At 62.8% G+C, this 18,335-nt stretch overlaps 1 protein-coding gene across 1 annotated transcript in view; it reads left to right on the top strand.

Annotated features, from left to right (window-relative positions):
- Positions 1 to 17,500, top strand: part of LOC140393986 (myosin-binding protein H-like) — a 230,014-nt gene extending 212,514 nt beyond the window's left edge. The window contains exon 11 of the mRNA XM_072480709.1: positions 17,253 to 17,500. The gene's annotated coding sequence lies outside the window, so the exon portion shown is untranslated. The remainder of the gene's footprint in view (positions 1 to 17,252) is intronic.
- The last annotated feature ends 835 nt before the right edge of the window (positions 17,501 to 18,335 follow it).

The following is an 18,335-nucleotide window of genomic DNA, read 5'->3' as shown; positions in this document are numbered from 1 at the left end:
TGTCCCCGCTGCTGCTCCTCTCTCCCCGCTGCTGCTCCTCTCTCCCCGCTGCTGCTCCTCTCCCCCCGCTGCTGCTCCTCTCTCCCCGCTGCTACTCCTCTCCCCGTGCTGCTGCTCCTCTCGCCCCGCTGCTGCTCCTCTGCCCCCGCTGCTGCTCCTCTCTCCCCGCTGCTGCTCCTCTCTCCCCGCTGCTGCTCCTCTCCCCCCGCTGCTGCTCCTCTCTCCCCGCTGCTGCTCCTCTCTCCCCGCTGCTGCTCCTCTCTCCCAGCTGGTGCTCCTCTCTCCCCGCTGCTGCTCCTCTCTCCCCGCTGCTGCTCCTCTCTCCCCGCTGCTACTCCTCTCCCCGTGCTGCTGCTCCTCTCTCCCCGCTGCTGCTCCTCTGCCCCCGCTGCTGCTCCTCTCTCCCCGCTGCTGCTCCTCTCTCCCCGCTGCTGCTCCTCTCTCCCCGCTGCTGCTTCTCTCCCCCCGCTGCTGCTCCTCTCTCCCTGCTGCTGCTACTCCTCTCCCCCCGCTGCTGCTCCTCTCTCCCTGCTGCTGCTGCTCCTCTCTCCCCGCTGCTGCTCCTCTCTCCCCGCTGCTGCTCCTCTCTCCCCGCTGCTGGTCCCCTCTCCCCGTTGCTGCTCCTCTCTCCCCGCTGCTGCTCCCCTCTCCCCGCTGCAGCTCCCTTCTCCCCGCTGCTGCTCCTCTCTCCCCGTTGCTGCTCCCTTCTCCCCGCTGCTGCTCCTCTCTCCCCGCTGCTGCTCCTCTCTCCCCGCTGCTGCTCCTCTCTCCCCGTTGCTGCTCCTCTCTCCCCGTTGCTGCTCCACTCTCCCCACTGCTGCTCTTCTCTCCCCGCTGCTGCTCTTCTCTCCCCGCTGCTGCTCCTCTCTCCCCGCTGCTGCTCCTCTCTCCCCGCTGCTGCTCCTCTCTCCCCGCTGCTGCTCTTCTCTCCCCGTTGCTGCTCCTCTCTCCCCGCTGCTGCTCCTCTCTCCCCGCTGCTGCTCCTCTCTCCCCGCTGCTGCTCCTCTCTCCCCGCTGCTGCTCGTCTCTCCCCGTTGCTGCTCCTCTCTCCCGTTGCTGCTCCTCTCTCCCCGCTGCTGCTCCTCTCTCCCCGCTGCTGCTCCTCTCTCCCCGCTGCTGCTCCTCTCTCCCCGCTGCTGCTCCTCTCTCCCCGCTGCTACTCCTCTCTCCCCGCTGCTGCTCCTCTCTCCCCGTTGCTGCTCCTCTCTCCCCGCTGCTGCTCCTCTCTCCCCGCTGCTGCTCCTCTCTCCCCGCTGCTGCTCCTCTCTCCCCGCTGCTGCTCCTCTCTCCCCGCTGCTGCTCCTCTCTCCCCGCTGCTGCTCCTCTCTCCCCGCTGCTGCTCCTCTCTCCCCGCTGCTGCTCCTCTCTCCCCGCTGCTCCTCCTCTCTCCCCGCTGCTGCTCCTCTCTCCCCGTTGCTGCTCCTCTCTCCCCGCTGCTGCTCCTCTCTCACCGCTGCTGCTCCTCTCTCCCCGCTGCTGCTCCTCTCTCCCCGCTGCTGCTCCTCTCTCCCCGCTGCTGCTCCTCTCTCCCCGCTGCTACTCCTCTCTCCCCGCTGCTGCTCCTCTCTCCCCGCTGCTGCTCCTCTCTCCCCGCTGCTGCTCCTCTCTCCCCGCTGCTGCTCCTCTCTCCCCGCTGCTGCTCCTCTCTCCCCGCTGCTGCTCCTCTCTCCCCGCTGCTACTCCTCTCTCCCCGCTGCTGCTCCTCTCTCCCCGTTGCTGCTCCTCTCTCCCCGCTGCTGCTCCTCTCTCCCCGCTGCTACTCCTCTCTCCCCGCTGCTGCTCCTCTCTCCCCGCAGCTGCTCCTCTCTCCCCGCTGCTGCTCCTCTCTCCCCGCTGCTGCTCCTCTCTCCCCGCTGCTACTCCTCTCTCCCCGCTGCTGCTCCTCTCTCCCCGTTGCTGCTCCTCTCTCCCCGCTGCTGCTCCTCTCTCCCCGCAGCTGCTCCTCTCTCCCCGCTGCTGCTCCTCTCTCCCCGCTGCTGCTCCTCTCTCCCCGCTGCTGCTCCTCTCTCCCCGCTGCTACTCCTCTCTCCCCGCTGCTGCTCCTCTCTCCCCGTTGCTGCTCCTCTCTCCCCGCTGCTGCTCCTCTCTCCCCGCTGCTGCTCCTCTCTCCCCGCTGCTGCTCCTCTCTCCCCGTTGCTGCTCCTCTCTCCCCGCTGCTGCTCCTCTCTCCCCGCTGCTGCTCCTCTCTCCCCGCTGCTGCTCCTCTCTCCCCGTGCTGCTGCACCTCTCTCCCCGCTGCTACTCCTCTCTCCCCGCTGCTGCTCCTCTCTCCCCGCTGCTGCTCCTCTCTCCCCGCTGCTGCTCCTCTCTCCCCGCTGCTGCTCCTCTCTCCCCGCTGCTGCTCCTCTCTCCCCGCTGCTGCTCCTCTCTCCCCGCTGCTGCTCCTCTCTCCCCGTTGCTGCTCCTCTCTCCCCGCTGCTGCTCCTCTCTCCCCGCTGCTGCTCCTCTCTCCCCGCTGCTAGTCCTCTCTCCCCGCTGCTGCTCCTCTCTCCCCGCTGCTGCTCCTCTCTCCCCGCTGCTGCTCCTCTCTCCCCGCTGCTGCTCCTCTCTCCCCGCTGCTGCTCGTCTCTCCCCGTTGCTGCTCCTCTCTCCCCGTTGCTGCTCCTCTCTCCCCGTTGCTGCTCCTCTCTCCCCGCTGCTGCTCCTCTCTCCCCGCTGCTGCTCCTCTCTCCCCGCTGCTGCTCCTCTCTCCCCGCTGCTGCTCCTCTCTCCCCGCTGCTGCTCCTCTCTCCCCGCTGCTGCTCCTCTCTCCCCGCTGCTGCTCCCGTCACCCCGCTGCTGCTCCCGTCACCCCGCTGCTGCTCCTCTCTCCCCGCTGCTGCTCCTCTCTCCCCGCTGCTGCTCCTCTCTCCCCGCTGCTGCTCCTCTCTCCCCGCTGCTACTCCTCTCTCCCCGCTGCTGCTCCCTTCTCCCCGCTGCTGCTCCTCTCTCCCCGCTGCTGCTCCTCTCTCCGCTCTGCTGCTCCTCTCTCCCCGCTGCTGCTCCTCTCTCCCCGCTGCTGCTCCTCTCTACCCGCTGCTGCTCCTCTCTCCCCGCTGCTGCTCCTCTCTCCCCGCTGCTGCTCCTCTCTCCCCGCTGCTGCTCCTCTCTCCCCGTTGCTGCTCCTCTCTCCCCGCTGCTGCTCCTCTCTCCCCGCTGCTGCTCCTCTCTCCCCGCTGCTGCTCCTCTCTCCCCGCTGCTGCTCCTCTCTCCGCGCTGCTGCTCCTCTCTCCGCGCTGCTACTCCTCTCTCCCCGTGCTGCTGCACCTCTCTCCCCGCTGCTACTCCTCTCTCCCCGCTGCTGCTCCCTTCTCCCCGCTGCTGCTCCTCTCTCCCCGCTGCTACTCCTCTCTCCCCGCTGCTACTCCTCTCTCCCCGCTGCTACTCCTCTCTCCCCGCTGCTACTCCTCTCTCCCCGCTGCTACTCCTCTCTCCCCGCTGCTGCTCCTCTCTACCCGCTGCTGCTCCCCTCTCCCCGCTGCTACTCCTCTCTCCCCGCTGCTACTCCTCTCTCCCCGCTGCTGCTCCTCTCTCCCCGCTGCTGCTCCTCTCTCCCCGCTGCTACTCCTCTCTCCACGCTGCTGCTCCTCTCTCCCCGCTGCTGCTCCTCTCTCCCCGCTGCTGCTCCTCTCTCCCCGCTGCTGCTCCTCTCTCCCCGCTGCTGCTCCTCTCTCCCCGTTGCTGCTCCTCTCTCCCCGCTGCTGCTCCTCTCTCCCCGCTGCTGCTCCCCTCACCCCGCTGCTGCTCCTCTCTCCCCACTGCTGCTCCTCTCTCCCCGCTGCTGCTCCTCTCTCCCCGCTGCTGCTCCTCTCTCCCCGCTGCTGCTCCTCTCTCCCCGCTGCTGCTCCTCTCTCCCCGCTGCTGCTCCTCTCTCCCCGCTGCTGCTCCTCTCTCCCCGCTGCTGCCCCTCTCTGCCCGCTGCTGCTCCTCTCTCCCCGCTGCTGCTCCTCTCTCCCCGCTGCTGCTCCTCTCTCCCCGCTGCTGCTCCTCTCTCCCCGCTGCTGCTCCTCTCTCCCCGCTGCTACTCTTCTCTCCCCGCTGCTACTCCTCTCTCCCCGCTGCTACTCCTCTCTCCCCGCTGCTACTCCTCTCTCCCCGTTGCTACGCCTCTCTACCCGCTGCTGCTCCCCTCTCCCCGCTGCTGCTCCTCTCTCCCCACTGATGCTCCTCTCCCTCCGCTGCTGCTCCTCTCTCCCCGCTGCTGCTCCTCTCTCCCCGTGCTGCTGCTCCTCTCCCCGCTGCTGCTCCTCTCTCCCCGTTGCTGCTCCCCTCTCCCCGCTGCTACTCCTCTCCCCCGTTGCTGCTCCTCTCCCCCCGCTGCTGCTCTTCTCTCCCCGCTGCTGCTCCTCTCTCCCCGATGCTGCTCCTCTCCCCCCGCTGCTGCTCCTCTCTCCCCGTGCTGCTCCTCTCTCCCCGTGCTGCTGCTCCTCTCTCCCCGCTGCTGCTCCTCTCCCCGTGCTGCTGCTCCTCTCTCCGTGTTGCTGCTCCTCTCTCCCCGCTGCTGCTCCTCTCTCCCCGCTGCTGCTCCTCTCTCCCCGCTGCTGCTCCTCTCCCTCCGCTGCTGCTCCTCTCCCCCCGCTGCTACTCCTCTCCCCCCGCTGCCGCTCCTCTCTCCCCGCTGCTGCTCCTCTCCCCCCGCTGCTGCCCCTCTTCCCCCCGCTACTGCTCCTCTCTCCCCACTGCTGCTCCTCTCTACCCGCTGCTGCTCCTCTCTCCCCGTGCTGCTGCTCCTCTCTCCCCGCTGCTGCTCCTCTCTCCCTGCTGCTGCTCCTCTCTCCCAGCTGCTGCTCCTCTCTCCCCGCTGCTGCTCCTCTCTCCCCGCTGCTGCTCCTCTCTCCCCGTTGCTGCTCCCCTCTCCCCGCTGCTACTCCTCTCCCCCGTTGCTTCTCCTCTCCCCCCGCTGCTGCTCCTCTCTCCCCACTGATGCTCCTCTCGCCCCACTGCTGCTCCTCTCCCCCTGCTGCTGCTCCTCTCTCCCAGCTGCTGCTCCTCTCTCCCGGCTGCTGCTCCTCTCTCCCCGCTGCTGCTCCTCTCTCCGTGTTGCTGCTCCTCTCTCCCCGCTGCTGCTCCTCTCTCCCCGCTGCTGCTCCTCTCTCCCCGCTGCTGCTCCTCTCCCTCCGCTGCTGCTCCTCTCCCCCCGCTGCTACTCCTCTCCCCCCGCTGCCGCTCCTCTCTCCCCGCTGCTGCTCCTCTCCCCCGCTGCTGCCCCTCTTCCCCCCGCTACTGCTCCTCTCTCCCCACTGCTGCTCCTCTCTACCCGCTGCTGCTCCTCTCTCCCCGTGCTGCTGCTCCTCTCTCCCCGCTGCTGCTCCTCTCTCCCTGCTGCTGCTCCTCTCTCCCCGCTGCTGCTCCTCTCTCCCCGCTGCTGCTCCTCTCTCCCCGTGCTGCTGCTCTCCTCTGCCCGTGCCGCTCCTCTCTCCCCGCTGCTGCTCCTCTCTCCCCGCTGCTGCTCTCCTCTCCCCGTGCCGCTCCTCTCTCCCCGCTGCTGCTCCTCTCCCCCCGCTGCTGCTCCTCTCCCCCCGCTGCTGCTCCTCTCTCCCCGCTGCTGCTCCTCTCTCCCCGTGCTGCTGCTCCTCTCTCCCCACTGCTGCTCCTCTCTCCCCGCTGCTGCTCCTCTCTCCCCGCTGATGCTCCTCTCCCTCAGCTGCTGCTCTTCTCTCCCCGCTGCTGCTCCTCTCTCCCCGCTGCTGCTCCTCTCTCCCCGCTGCTGCTCCTCTCTCCCCGCTGCTGCTCCTCTCTCCCCGCTGCTGCTCTTCTCTCCCCGCTGCTGCTCTTCTCTCCCCGCTGCTACAACTCTCCCCCCCGCTGCTGCTGTTCTCTCCCCGCTGCTGCTCTTCTCTCCCCGCTGCTACTCCTCTCCCTCCGATGCTTCTCCTCTCTCTCCGCTGCTGCTCCTCTCTCTCCGCTGCTGCTCCTCTCCCTCCGCTGCTTCTCCTCTCCTCCCGCTGCTGCTCCTCTCTCCCCATTGCTGCTCTTCTCTCCCCGCTGCTGCTCTTCTCTCCCCGCTGCTACTCCTCTCCCCCCGCTGCTGCTGTTCTCTCCCCGCTGCTGCCCTTCTCTCCCCGCTGCTACTCCTCTCCCTCCGATGCTTCTCCTCTCCTCCCGCTGCTGCTCCTCTCTCTCCGCTGCTGCTCCTCTCTCTCCGCTGCTGCTCCTCTCCCTCCGCTGCTTCTCCTCTCCTCCCGCTGCTTCTCCTCTCCTCCCGCTGCTGCTCCTCTCTCCCCATTGCTGCTCCTCTCTCCCCGTTGCTGCTCCTCTCTCCGTGCTGCTGCTCCTCTCTCCCTGTTGCTGCTCCTCTCTCCCCGTGCTGCTGCTCCTCTCTCCCCGCTGCTGCTCCTCTCTCCCCGTTGCTGCTCCTCTCTCCCCGCTGCTGCTCCTCTCTCCCCGCTGCTGCTCCTCTCTCCCCGCTGCTGCTCCTCTCACCCCGGTGCTGCTCCTCTCTCCCCGCTGCTGCTCCTCTCTCCCCGTTGCTGCTCCTCTCTCCCCGCTGCTGCTCCTCTCTCCCCGCTGCTGCTCCTCTCTCCCCGCTGCTGCTCCTCTCTCCCCGCTGCTGCTCCTCTCTCCCCGCTGCTGCTCCTCTCTCCCCGCTGCTGCTCCTCTCTCCCCGTTGCTGCTCCCCTCTCCCCGCTGCTACTCCTCTCCCCCGTTGCTGCTCCTCTCCCCCCGCTGCTGCTCTTCTCTCCCCGCTGCTGCTCCTCTCTCCCCGATGCTGCTCCTCTCCCCCCGCTGCTGCTCCTCTCTCCCCGTGCTGCTCCTCTCTCCCCGTGCTGCTGCTCCTCTCTCCCCGCTGCTGCTCCTCTCCCCGTGCTGCTGCTCCTCTCTCCGTGTTGCTGCTCCTCTCTCCCCGCTGCTGCTCCTCTCTCCCCGCTGCTGCTCCTCTCTCCCCGCTGCTGCTCCTCTCCCCCCGCTGCTACTCCTCTCCCCCCGCTGCTACTCCTCTCCCCCCGCTGCCGCTCCTCTCTCCCCGCTGCTGCTCCTCTCCCCCCGCTGCTGCCCCTCTTCCCCCCGCTACTGCTCCTCTCTCCCCACTGCTGCTCCTCTCTACCCGCTGCTGCTCCTCTCTCCCCGTGCTGCTGCTCCTCTCTCCCCGCTGCTGCTCCTCTCTCCCTGCTGCTGCTCCTCTCTCCCAGCTGCTGCTCCTCTCTCCCCGCTGCTGCTCCTCTCTCCCCGCTGCTGCTCCTCTCTCCCCGTTGCTGCTCCCCTCTCCCCGCTGCTACTCCTCTCCCCCGTTGCTTCTCCTCTCCCCCCGCTGCTGCTCCTCTCTCCCCACTGATGCTCCTCTCGCCCCACTGCTGCTCCTCTCCCCCTGCTGCTGCTCCTCTCTCCCAGCTGCTGCTCCTCTCTCCCGGCTGCTGCTCCTCTCTCCCCGCTGCTGCTCCTCTCTCCGTGTTGCTGCTCCTCTCTCCCCGCTGCTGCTCCTCTCTCCCCGCTGCTGCTCCTCTCTCCCCGCTGCTGCTCCTCTCCCTCCGCTGCTGCTCCTCTCCCCCCGCTGCTACTCCTCTCCCCCCGCTGCCGCTCCTCTCTCCCCGCTGCTGCTCCTCTCCCCCGCTGCTGCCCCTCTTCCCCCCGCTACTGCTCCTCTCTCCCCACTGCTGCTCCTCTCTACCCGCTGCTGCTCCTCTCTCCCCGTGCTGCTGCTCCTCTCTCCCCGCTGCTGCTCCTCTCTCCCTGCTGCTGCTCCTCTCTCCCCGCTGCTGCTCCTCTCTCCCCGCTGCTGCTCCTCTCTCCCCGTGCTGCTGCTCTCCTCTGCCCGTGCCGCTCCTCTCTCCCCGCTGCTGCTCCTCTCTCCCCGCTGCTGCTCTCCTCTCCCCGTGCCGCTCCTCTCTCCCCGCTGCTGCTCCTCTCCCCCCGCTGCTGCTCCTCTCCCCCCGCTGCTGCTCCTCTCTCCCCGCTGCTGCTCCTCTCTCCCCGTGCTGCTGCTCCTCTCTCCCCACTGCTGCTCCTCTCTCCCCGCTGCTGCTCCTCTCTCCCCGCTGATGCTCCTCTCCCTCAGCTGCTGCTCTTCTCTCCCCGCTGCTGCTCCTCTCTCCCCGCTGCTGCTCCTCTCTCCCCGCTGCTGCTCCTCTCTCCCCGCTGCTGCTCCTCTCTCCCCGCTGCTGCTCTTCTCTCCCCGCTGCTGCTCTTCTCTCCCCGCTGCTACAACTCTCCCCTCCGCTGCTTCTCCTCTCCTCCCGCTGCTGCTCCTCTCTCCCCATTGCTGCTCTTCTCTCCCCGCTGCTGCTCTTCTCTCCCCGCTGCTACTCCTCTCCCCCCGCTGCTGCTGTTCTCTCCCCGCTGCTGCCCTTCTCTCCCCGCTGCTACTCCTCTCCCTCCGATGCTTCTCCTCTCCTCCCGCTGCTGCTCCTCTCTCTCCGCTGCTGCTCCTCTCTCTCCGCTGCTGCTCCTCTCCCTCCGCTGCTTCTCCTCTCCTCCCGCTGCTTCTCCTCTCCTCCCGCTGCTGCTCCTCTCTCCCCATTGCTGCTCCTCTCTCCCCGTTGCTGCTCCTCTCTCCGTGCTGCTGCTCCTCTCTCCCTGTTGCTGCTCCTCTCTCCCCGTGCTGCTGCTCCTCTCTCCCCGCTGCTGCTCCTCTCTCCCCGTTGCTGCTCCTCTCTCCCCGCTGCTGCTCCTCTCTCCCCGCTGCTGCTCCTCTCTCCCCGCTGCTGCTCCTCTCACCCCGGTGCTGCTCCTCTCTCCCCGCTGCTGCTCCTCTCTCCCCGTTGCTGCTCCTCTCTCCCCGCTGCTGCTCCTCTCTCCCCGCTGCTGCTCCTCTCTCCCCGCTGCTGCTCCTCTCTCCCCGTTGCTGCCCCTCTCTCCCCGCTGCTGCTCCTCTCTCCCCGCTGCTGCTCCTCTCTCCCCGCTGCTGCTCCTCTCTCCCCGCTGCTGCTCCTCTCTCCCCGCTGCTGCTCTTCTCTCCCCGCTGCTGCTCTTCTCTCCCCGCTGCTACAACTCTCCCCCCCGCTGCTGCTGTTCTCTCCCCGCTGCTGCTCTTCTCTCCCCGCTGCTACTCCTCTCCCTCCGATGCTTCTCCTCTCCTCCCGCTGCTGCTCCTCTCTCTCCGCTGCTGCTCCTCTCTCTCCGCTGCTGCTCCTCTCCCTCCGCTGCTTCTCCTCTCCTCCCGCTGCTGCTCCTCTCTCCCCATTGCTGCTCTTCTCTCCCCGCTGCTGCTCTTCTCTCCCCGCTGCTACTCCTCTCCCCCCGCTGCTGCTGTTCTCTCCCCGCTGCTGCCCTTCTCTCCCCGCTGCTACTCCTCTCCCTCCGATGCTTCTCCTCTCCTCCCGCTGCTGCTCCTCTCTCTCCGCTGCTGCTCCTCTCTCTCCGCTGCTGCTCCTCTCCCTCCGCTGCTTCTCCTCTCCTCCCGCTGCTTCTCCTCTCCTCCCGCTGCTGCTCCTCTCTCCCCATTGCTGCTCCTCTCTCCCCGTTGCTGCTCCTCTCTCCGTGCTGCTGCTCCTCTCTCCCTGTTGCTGCTCCTCTCTCCCCGTGCTGCTGCTCCTCTCTCCCCGCTGCTGCTCCTCTCTCCCCGTTGCTGCTCCTCTCTCCCCGCTGCTGCTCCTCTCTCCCCGCTGCTGCTCCTCTCTCCCCGCTGCTGCTCCTCTCACCCCGGTGCTGCTCCTCTCTCCCCGCTGCTGCTCCTCTCTCCCCGTTGCTGCTCCTCTCTCCCCGCTGCTGCTCCTCTCTCCCCGCTGCTGCTCCTCTCTCCCCGCTGCTGCTCCTCTCTCCCCGTTGCTGCCCCTCTCTCCCCGCTGCTGCTCCTCTCCCCCCGCTGCTACTCCTCTCCCCCCGCTGCCGCTCCTCTCTCCCCGCTGCTGCTCCTCTCCCCCGGCTGCTGCCCCTCTTCCCCCCGCTACTGCTCCTCTCTCCCCGCTGCTGCTCCTCTCTACCCGCTGCTGCTCCTCTCTCCCCGTGCTGCTGCTCCTCTCTCCCCGCTGCTGCTCCTCTCTCCCCGTGCTGCTGCTCCTCTCTCCCCGCTGCCGCTCCTCTCTCCCCGCTGCTGCTCCTCTCTCCCCGCTGCTGCTCTCCTCTCCCCGTGCCGCTCCTCTCTCCCCGCTGCTGCTCCTCTCCCCCCGCTGCTGCTCCTCTCCCCCCGCTGCTGCTCCTCTCTCCCCGCTGCTGCTCCTCTCTCCCCGTGCTGCTGCTCCTCTCTCCCCGCTGCTGCTCCTCACTCCCCGCTGCTGCTCCTCTCTCCCCGCTGATGCTCCTCTCCCTCAGCTGCTGCTCTTCTCTCCCCGCTGCTGCTCCTCTCTCCCCGCTGCTGCTCCTCTCTCCCCGCTGCTGCTCCTCTCTCCCCGCTGCTGCTCCTCTCTCCCCGCTGCTGCTCTTCTCTCCCCGCTGCTGCTCTTCTCTCCCCGCTGCTACTCCTCTCCCCCCCGCTGCTGCTGTTCTCTCCCCGCTGCTGCTCTTCTCTCCCCGCTGCTACTCCTCTCCCTCCGATGCTTCTCCTCTCCTCCCGCTGCTGCTCCTCTCTCTCCGCTGCTGCTCCTCTCTCTCCGCTGCTGCTCCTCTCCCTCCGCTGCTTCTCCTCTCCTCCCGCTGCTGCTCCTCTCTCCCCATTGCTGCTCCTCTCTCCCCGTTGCTGCTCCTCTCTCCGTGCTGCTGCTCCTCTCTCCCCGTTGCTGCTCCTCTCTCCCCGCTGCTGCTCCTCTCTCCCCGCTGCTGCTCCTCTCTCCCCGCTGCTGCTCCTCTCTCCCCGCTGCTGCTCCTCTCTCCCCGCTGCTGCTCCTCTCTCCCCGCTGCTGCTCCTCTCTCCCCGCTGATGCTCCTCTCCCCCCCGCTGCTGCTCCTCTCTCCCCGCTGCTGCTCCTCTCTCCCCGCTGCTGCTCCTCTCTCCCCGCAGCTGCTCCTCTCTCCCCGCAGCTGCTCCTCTCTCCCCGCAGCTGCTCCTCTCTCCCCGCAGCTGCTCCTCTCTCCCCGCTGCTGCTCCTCTCTCCCCGCTGCTGCTCCTCTCTCCCCGCTGCTGCTCCTCTCTCCCCGCTGCTGCTCCTCTCTCTCCGCTGCTGCTCCTCTCTCTCCGCTGCTGCTCCTCTCCCTTCACTGCTTCTCCTCTCCTCCCGCTGCTGCTCCTCTCTCCCCATTGCTGCTCCTCTCTCCCCGTTGCTGCTCCTCTCTCCGTGTTGCTGCTCCTCTCTCCCTGTTGCTGCTCCTCTCTCCCCGCTGCTGCTCCTCTCTCCCCGCTGCTGCTCCTCTCTCCCCGCTGCTGCTCCTCTCTCCTCGCTGCTGCTCCTCTCTCCCCGCTGCTGCTCCTCTCTCCCCGCTGCTGCTCCTCTCTCCCCGCTGATGCTCCTCTCTCCCCGCTGATGCTCCTCTCCCCCCCGCTGCTGCTCCTCTCTCCCCGCTGCTGCTCCTCTCCCCCCGCTGCTTCTCCTCTCCCCCCGTTGCTTCTCCTCTCCCCCCGATGCTGCTCTTCTCTCCCCGATGCTGCTCGTCTCCCCCCGCTGTTGCTCCTCTCTCCCCGCTGATGCTCCTCTCCCTCCGCTGCTGCTCCTCTCTCCCCGCTGCTGCTCCTCTCTCCCCGCTGCTGCTCCTCTCTCCCCGCTGCTGCTCCTCTCTCCCCGCTGCTGCTCCTCTCTCCCCGCTGCTGCTCCTCTCCCCCCGCTGCTTCTCCTCTCCCCCCGTTGCTTCTCCTCTCCCCCCGCTGCTGCTCTTCTCTCCCCGATGCTGCTCGTCTCCCCCCGCTGTTGCTCCTCTCTCCCCGCTGATGCTCCTCTCCCTCCGCTGCTGCTCCTCTCTCCCCGCTGCTGCTCCTCTCTCCCCGCAGCTGCTCCTCTCTCCCCGCAGCTGCTCCTCTCTCCCCGCAGCTGCTCCTCTCTCCCCGCAGCTGCTCCTCTCTCCCCGCTGCTGCTCCTCTCTCCCCGCTGCTGCTCCTCTCTCCCCGCTGCTGCTCCTCTCTCCCCGCTGCTGCTCCTCTCTCTCCGCTGCTGCTCCTCTCTCTCCGCTGCTGCTCCTCTCCCTTCACTGCTTCTCCTCTCCTCCCGCTGCTGCTCCTCTCTCCCCATTGCTGCTCCTCTCTCCCCGTTGCTGCTCCTCTCTCCGTGTTGCTGCTCCTCTCTCCCTGTTGCTGCTCCTCTCTCCCCGCTGCTGCTCCTCTCTCCCCGCTGCTGCTCCTCTCTCCCCGCTGCTGCTCCTCTCTCCTCGCTGCTGCTCCTCTCTCCCCGCTGCTGCTCCTCTCTCCCCGCTGCTGCTCCTCTCTCCCCGCTGATGCTCCTCTCTCCCCGCTGATGCTCCTCTCCCCCCCGCTGCTGCTCCTCTCTCCCCGCTGCTGCTCCTCTCCCCCCGCTGCTTCTCCTCTCCCCCCGTTGCTTCTCCTCTCCCCCCGCTGCTGCTCTTCTCTCCCCGATGCTGCTCGTCTCCCCCCGCTGTTGCTCCTCTCTCCCCGCTGATGCTCCTCTCCCTCCGCTGCTGCTCCTCTCTCCCCGCTGCTGCTCCTCTCTCCCCGCTGCTGCTCCTCTCTCCCCGCTGCTGCTCCTCTCTCCCCGCTGCTGCTCCTCTCTCCTCGCTGCTGCTCCTCTCTCCCCGCTGCTGCTCCTCTCTCCCCGCTGCTGCTCCTCTCTCCCCGCTGATGCTCCTCTCTCCCCGCTGATGCTCCTCTCCCCCCCGCTGCTGCTCCTCTCTCCCCGCTGCTGCTCCTCTCCCCCCGCTGCTTCTCCTCTCCCCCCGTTGCTTCTCCTCTCTCCCCGCTGCTGCTCCTCTCTCCCCGCTGCTGCTCCTCTCTCCCCGCTGCTGCTCCTCTCTCCCCGCTGCTGCTCCTCTCTCCCCGCTGCTGCTCTTCTCTCCCCGCTGCTGCTCCTCTCTCCCCGCTGCTGCTCCTCTCTCCCCGCTGCTGCTCCTCTCTCCTCCCTGCTGCTCCTCTCTCCCCGCTGCTGCACCTCTCTCCCCGCTGCTGCTCCTCTCTCCCCGCTGATGCTCCTCTCTCCCCGCTGATGCTCCTCTCCCCCCCGCTGCTGCTCCTCTCTCCCCGCTGCTGCTCCTCTCCCCCCGCTGCTTCTCCTCTCCCCCCGTTGCTTCTCCTCTCCCCCCGCTGCTGCTCTTCTCTCCCCGATGCTGCTCGTCTCCCCCCGCTGTTGCTCCTCTCTCCCCGCTGATGCTCCTCTCCCTCCGCTGCTGCTCCTCTCTCCCCGCTGCTGCTCCTCTCTCCCCGCTGCTGCTCCTCTCTCCCCGCTGCTGCTCCTCTCTCCCCGCTGCTGCTCCTCTCTCCCCGCTGCTGCTCCTCTCCCCCCGCTGCTTCTCCTCTCCCCCCGTTGCTTCTCCTCTCCCCCCGCTGCTGCTCTTCTCTCCCCGATGCTGCTCGTCTCCCCCCGCTGTTGCTCCTCTCTCCCCGCTGATGCTCCTCTCCCTCCGCTGCTGCTCCTCTCTCCCCGCTGCTGCTCCTCTCTCCCCGCTGCTGCTCCTCTCTCCCCGCTGCTGCTCCTCTCTCCCCGCTGCTGCTCCTCTCTCCCCGCTGCTGCTCCTCTCTCCCCGCTGCTGCTCCTCTCTCCCCACTGCTGCTCCTCTCTCCCCGCTGCTGCTCCTCTCCCCTCGCTGCTGCTCCTCTCCCCAAACCAATCAGCTGTTTCCTTTTAATAATAGCTAATTACTGTGGATGCTGGAATCTGAAATGAAAGAGAAAATGCTGGAAAATCTCAGCATGTCTGGCAGCATCTGTCGGGAGAGAAAAGAGCTAACGTTTCGAGTCTGAAGACTCTTTGAAACCTCGCTGAAACGTTCGCTCTTGTCTCTGCCGACAGATGCTGCCAAACCTGCTGAGATTTTCCAGCATTTTCTCTTTCGTTTCAGCTGTTTTCTTTTACCCCACTTGACTTTCTTATTCTGATGTCTGGATTCAGTAAGGGCACACTGTACCTTTTGAGGTTTCCCCTGCTCTAGTAACTGTTTCTTCCCCAGGTCGGCTCTCTTTCCAGTTTTTGGTGTTGTATCTCTGATTCTAGTTGTGCTGCTCCTTTTGAGGTTTGGATGCACTAAGTGATTGGAATGCACTTAGGTCTCATTGTTGTGGTTGCTGTTTGTAAACATTGGGTTTAAGCACTTAGAGTCACTCATCCATGAAGGGAGATGAATGAATCATTGCAGCAGCTGTTTTGTGGGAGCTGTCAATCACAGCCTATGATTGGCTTTCAGCTACTGGATCTGAGAGATTGAAACACAGGTCACAGTTGTTCTCCTTCCAGGAATGGACAGGTGGAGCTGCAAGGTGAGTATTATAGCAGTAATTCTTTCATTGCCTCTGTCTGGACTGCTTTCCAGCTTCCAGACAGGGGCCTCTTTTCTGGGGGGAGGGTGCAGGGGGCGGGGGGGGGGTGGGGTGGGGGGGGGCTGTGGAGGCTGGGCAGGTCTGTGAAGGGTCCTTTTAGTCAGGAAGTCCCTGTAGTGTTTTGATTTGATTTGATTTTGATTTTGTCACATGTACCGAAGTACAGTGGAAAATATTTTTCTTCGGCCAAGGGAACGTTCACAGTACATCCAGAGTGGACAAAAAAAAAAATAGTTTTAGGAGGTCAGAACGCGATAGGAAATAAAAGCAAAGGGCCTGGGGGAGAGAGCTCGCGGAGAGTCGCCAAGCTCTGGCGCCAGCTTGGTCTTGTTCTTTAGTTAGGGAATCTCTGTGAGTGGCGTGTTCCTTTAGCTAGGTGGTCGCTGTGGGGGGGAGGGGTTCCTTTAGTCAAAGGTCCTTCAGTTAGGGTGTCTGAGGGGTCTCCTTATTCATGGGGTCTCCGTATTAAGGGGGTCTATGAGGGGGAGGAGCTCCCTAGTTAGGGAGCCCTGGGAGTCATCCCCATACTTGGGGGAAGTGGGGCACCCAGGAAATCCAGGGGTGGGGGACTGCTTTATGGTGCAGGGGGAGGAGTGAGGGATTCTAATTCGGATGCTATTCCGCACACTCAAAATGGTGGTCCAATAGCAGGATTCCCTCAGGAATCCCTTGTATTCCTCACCATGCATCATTTTGCATTGGCAAGGGATTGCTACCCGATTTGCACTCCCAGGGGAAAGGTGAATTAGTTACCATTCTCTTCTGCGGGAGAACACAGGGCTGGATTCACCAGTTTTGAACCTAAGTGCGGAGGGTCTGTGGCATTTTACGTCAAAAAAATTGGTGCCGATCATGCGACCGGTGAGGGGCTAGCAGCCGCGCCACGTAAAACTCCCGGCTCCCACAGCTGGAGAATGGCCGGGTCTGTGGCCGCGCACGGCAACAACTGCAGCGATTGCACTGGAAAGCATGGCGCCGGCCATGCACGCACCTGATCTGCCAGATAGTTCTCTTCTGGCCACCCCCACCAGTCCCCTCAGCCCTCGCGGAAGCTCCCCCTGCCAGTAGCACGGCTGCTGCTTGACTGTGGAGGGGCTGGACACAGTCCGCATTTGCCGCGCCTGGTTCCTGACCGCTGAGACCACACGTCAACCACGTGGTCCGGAACTCGACCAATCGGAGGTTGAGCATTGGGGAGCTAACGTCGTCTCAATGGAGTGCGGCGCACGACGCGATGATGCCATTTCAGAGGGGGTGGAGGATGACAAATCCTGCGTCACATCGGCGGTGCCCCCGATTTCAGCGTCAGAAGGGATTCTCAGCCCGATTGCCGATTACAAAATCAGCATCGGGGAATCCCGCCCACAGTCTCCAAAACAGAGAGTCTCACCCAATGGGTCGAATGGCTTCCTTCATCACAATCGAGAACAGTTTCTCCGTATCTACTCTGACCAGACACCGCATGATTTAAAACAGTACGATCAAATCTCCTCTCAGCCTTCTCTTCTTCAAGGAGAACAGTTCCAACCTCACCAATTTGTCCTGATAACTAAAGTTCTTCATCCCTGGAACCATTCTCGTGAATCTTTTCTGCACTCTCTCCAAAGCCTTCACATTCATCCTAAAGTCCAGTGCCCAGAACAGTGACCAGGGAGAACCGGTGGATGTGGTTTATTTAGAATTTCAGAAGGCTTTTAACAGATCTCACATAGCAAGTTAATATGTAAAGTTAAAATGCATGAAATTACGGGTAGTGTCTTGAGATGGATAGAAAACTGATTAGCAGACAGGAAGCAAAAAGTTGGAATAAATGGGTTGTTTTCTGATTGGCAGGCAGTGACTAGTTCGGTGCCGCAGGAATCTGTGCTGGGACCCCAACTGTTCACATTATTTATTAATGATTTGGACGAGGGAACTAAATGTATTATCTCCAAATTTGCAGATGATACAAAGTTGGGTGGGAGGATAACCTGTGAGGAGGATGCAGAGATGCTTCAGTGGGATTTGGACAGGCTGAGTGAGTGGCCACATGCATGGCAGGTGAAGTATAATGTGGGGAAATGTGAGATTATCCGCTTCAGTAGCAAAAAATAGGAAGGCGATTATTATTTGAATGGCTTTAAATTGAGAGAGGGGAACACTCAGCGAGACCTTGGCATCATTCACTGAAAGTAAGCGCTCAGGTACAGCAGGCAGTAATGAAGGCAAATGGTGTGTTGGCCTTCATAGCGAGAATAGGAGAATAGGATCTGAATATAGGAATAGAGATGTTTTACTGCAATTATGTGCAGTTTTGGTGTCCTTACCTGAGGAAGGATGTTCTTGCTATGGAGGGAGCCCAGTAAAGGTTTATCAGGCTGATTCCTGGGATGGCGAGACTGTTATATGAGGAGCGACTAAATCGGTTAGGATTATATTCGGTGGAGTTTAGAAGAGTGAGAGGGGATCTCATAAAAATTTACAAAATTCTAACAGGATGAGACAGGGTAGATTCATGTTCCTGATGGTGGGAGATTGCAGATCTGGGCGTCATAGTTTGAGAATAAGGGGTAAACCTTTTGGGACTGAGGTGAGGAGAAATTTCTTCACCTAGAGAGTAGTGAATCTGTGGAATTCACTACCATAGAAAGTAGATGAGGCCAAAACGTTGTGTACTTTCAAGAAGGAATTAGATATCGCTCTTGGAGCTAAATGGATAAAGGGATATGGGGGAAGGCGGGATCAGGGTATTGAACTTGATGATCAGCCATGATCACAATGAATGGTGGAGCAGCCACGAAGGGCCGTATGGTCTCCTCCTGCTTCTACTTTCTATGTTTCTATGTAATTCTCCAGCTGAAGCTGGGGGATTGGTTTTAAAGAGACTCTACATGAGCATGCAATAAGCCTATTCTGACATTCTTGCACATTTCAACACCACCAACATCACAGCCTGCAGCTTTAAGAAGAGCAAAGTGTGTGCAACTTGACCTCTGTGTGTTTCAGTGGGCTCATTGTAAGATGCCATCTCAATATGTTTAGGTCTGACCTGTGTTTTTGTTTGTTATCACAGATGCGTTTAACGCCACCGCCTTCTTGCCTCGTAGACTTGAAGGACAGACTCCAGTTGTCCTGTGTGCTGAATTCAGCTGAAACTTAGTAACATTTATTGAGAGCTTTATGCATCCATGAACCCCATTGGGGTATACCTTCCTTTGTACGTCTGTTCCTCTGAAATAATAATATTCTCAATCGTATGTGACATTAGTAGAGGAGTGGCATTGAAACTTGGCACTGAGCAAATAAAAACTATCCACAGGTCTGGCCGTGTCATTATTTAACAGAAAACTGCTCACAACACATATTTGGCCCTGGGTGGGCAGTGAAATAGGTGAGGCAACAGAAACTTGCATTTATACAGCAGCTTTAGCAAAGTAAAATTCTCTTAGGAATTTTACAGGAATGGCTTTCAAACAAGATTTTTGACACCGAGCTACATTAGTAAATATTAGTACAGACGGCCATAGGTTTGATTTTAAAGTGTCTCAAATGAAGAAAGAGAACAGGACTGTAGAGAGGTTTAGGAAGGGAATTCAAAAGTATAGGGGTGGGATTCTCTGTCCCGCCGCACCCATTTTCTTGTGTGACGCGCCCCCGCCGGCAGCGGGATCCTCCCTCCCTGCAGCCGGGCAATGGGATTTCCCATTGTGGGCACCTCCACACTGTTGGGATATCCGTGGGCGTAAGTGTGCTGCCGGCGAAACGGAGGATCCCACCAACGGAAAATCCAGCTGTCTTCAACATGGCTGCCAGTGATGGAAAACTGTAACTGGAGAAGTGCGGAGATGTCAGAGCGCGGAAGGGCTGCAGGAGGTTTTTTAAAAATGATTCATTCATCGTATGTGGGTGTCACTGGCTAGGGCAGCATTGTTGTCCATCCCTAATAGCTGTTGAGGAGGTGGTGAGGAGTGGCCTTCAGGAACCCCTGTGGTATATGTACACCCATTGTGCTGTTAGGGAGGGAGATAGGGTTAGGTAAGACAAAACAGGAAGTTGCAAACAAGAAGTGGGGAGTTTAAAATCAAGGCATTGTTGAGCAGGAAGCTAGTTTAGTTCAGTGATTATGGGGGTGATGGGTGACAGGACTTGGAACCAT

This window comes from Scyliorhinus torazame, chromosome 17, assembly GCF_047496885.1.
Source record: "Scyliorhinus torazame isolate Kashiwa2021f chromosome 17, sScyTor2.1, whole genome shotgun sequence".
NCBI lineage: Eukaryota > Metazoa > Chordata > Chondrichthyes > Carcharhiniformes > Scyliorhinidae > Scyliorhinus > Scyliorhinus torazame.
Note: the sequence above shows the minus strand (reverse complement) of the source record. Positions and strands in the feature narration are given on the sequence as shown.